The sequence below is a fragment of the Oratosquilla oratoria genome, chromosome 15 (genome assembly GCF_046742065.1).
Source record: "Oratosquilla oratoria isolate Oo_2021 chromosome 15, ASM4674206v1, whole genome shotgun sequence".
NCBI classification, from domain to species: Eukaryota; Metazoa; Arthropoda; class Malacostraca; order Stomatopoda; family Squillidae; genus Oratosquilla; species Oratosquilla oratoria.
In genome coordinates, this window is record NC_134791.1 from 47,632,580 (window position 1) to 47,635,079 (window position 2,500).

Sequence of the window (2,500 nt, forward strand, 5' to 3'; positions counted from 1 at the left end):
AAAGCGTACATATTCATGTGTATCAGATATGATCATTAGAGGATTGTCATACATGACTAACTTTCACTCACCAGTTCACTGTAAAACTTACCAAGGTTGATGCATTTTTGAGTAATTTAATATTCTTCAATAAAGCAACATTCCACATTAGAGATTTACCCAGAGTAAATACGTGTCGTGCTTTATTTAATCATAATTATTTAAAGTTAAGTTAAATAGTTTTCTTTTCCCCTTACTCTCACAGCGGGTTGGTGACCTTGATCCGTTTTCTTGACTGTTTGGACCCAGTAATAAGACATAGGGTCTAAGGACTTCTATTACATAACAGTAGTTTAATATATTTTCTTGATGTTACAAGCCCCTTATCTTCACATGATCGGTGAACTTTTTGGTATTTTAGGGGTGTTTGTAACACTATATATACATACATACATACGTACGTACATACATACTTACATACATGCATACATACATACATACATACATACATACATGCATACATACATACATATACCTACATACATGCATGCATATATACATACATACATACATACATACATACATACATACATGCAAACATACATATGTACATACATACATATATACATACATACATACATATATACATTTATTCCACCAAAGAAGAAAATTCAACTAAGTTTAAATATTCAACAAAAACAATGCTTGATCAACGTGCTTACACTAGATTTTCAACAACTAGTTTTCCATCATTGCTACCAACGTCTCACTCAAGAAATACTATCTAAGAAAAGGGGAAATGAAAATAAGCTACAGTTTCTAATTGAAAACAGTTACTGGAATTAACACAAGGACCTTGAGTGTGTTGTCAACTTATCTTCTAAAGATTTGGATTATAAAACTTAATGTGCTTTAGGCTATGATTTTTCTTTCTCGCATGGGAAAGGGAAATTCCCATTTCAAATTCGTAAGTCTTTGTTTCAAATGGGAGAACACTCAAGTGAGAACAGTGATATCATCCGAAGTATTTTGTATAGTGCATTCTTTAGGAAATTCAACGATTCTGTACCCATTAGGTTTGTAAAAACGTGGGAAGAGTTAAAGAAAGCCAACTCTGCACATCACCTAGACACCCAAAAGCAATGCCTTAGTTATTATGAACAAATGTGAGTACTAAGAGAAAGTTTTCGATCTACTTAAAGATCCCGATACGTATTGTGAACTTAAAAAAGATCCTACTAATAAATTGGGTAAGTCTTTCCACTAAGAACTAAAAACTTACTGAAAGGAAGAGATGACCTTATCAAGCATATCTAGGGTCTCATCAAGACCCACAAACCTAGCGATCCCATTAGTTCCATGGGCTCTTTTACTTACAAGATTTCAAAATGCCTTCTTACCCTTCTCTCTCCATTAGTGGGCATTATTTCTGAATCTTTCGTTTAGAATAATGAAGACTTAGTAAATAAGTTAAAATCCCTTAATGTTGGTTATCCTTATAATCTTGTCAGTTTTGATATAAAATCCTTATTTACTTTAGTTCCGATTAATGATGTTTTGACATTTTTACCTAATATTCTAAGTGATAACACTGAAGGTCTTCCTAAAGAAGATATCATCAAACTCATTAAATTGCGTGTAGAAAACATTACTACCAAATTTTTGGTTTAGCTATGGGAAATCCATTGTCCCCTGTATTAGCTAATATTTATATGTTTTTTTTTTTTAAACTCACATTCTTACCACTATTGAAGAAAGGGATATAATTTGGTTCCGGTATGTTGATGATATTTTATTTGTTTTATTTTATTTTATCTATTTATTTATTTATTTATCTATTTGATTATTTATTTATTTGTTTATTTATTTATTTATTTATTTTTTATTTTATTTTTATTTATTTATTTATTTTATTTTTTTGCCTAAAGCTCAAGAAATACTATCCAAGATATAGAGGCAAAGCAATACCCCAGGTCCTGGAGGTTAGCCTGGAAATCTATTACGTCATATGAATCCCCTACCCTAAATCCCTTCGTGGTCTTCCTATACATTTTTCCGCTACCTCGCCCACCACAAATACACCCACCCTCACCGACGCTACGTCAATACTATATCCCCACACCACACCCAATATCATCACTAATACCTATAACATCACTAGTAATACCATCAAATGTCTTTACACTACTATCTTCTCTTCCTTCTCCTACCCTCCTCTTCTTTCTCTTCCTCCTTTTTTTTTTCTTTCCCTCTACTCCCTCCTCCTCCTCTTCTTTTCCTCCTTCTCTTTCTCCTCCTTCTTCTCCTCCTTCACCTTCTTCGCCTCCCTTACACCTCACACTACACCCAGTATCATTACTATTACCTATAACATCGCCACTAACAATATCATCACATCACTATACGCTATCATCTCTTCCTCCTCCTACGCCTCCTTCTTCTCCTCCTCGTTCTCCTCCTCGTTGTACTCCTCTTCCTTTTTTTCCCTCCTCTTCTTTTTCTTCCTCCTTCACCTTCTTTC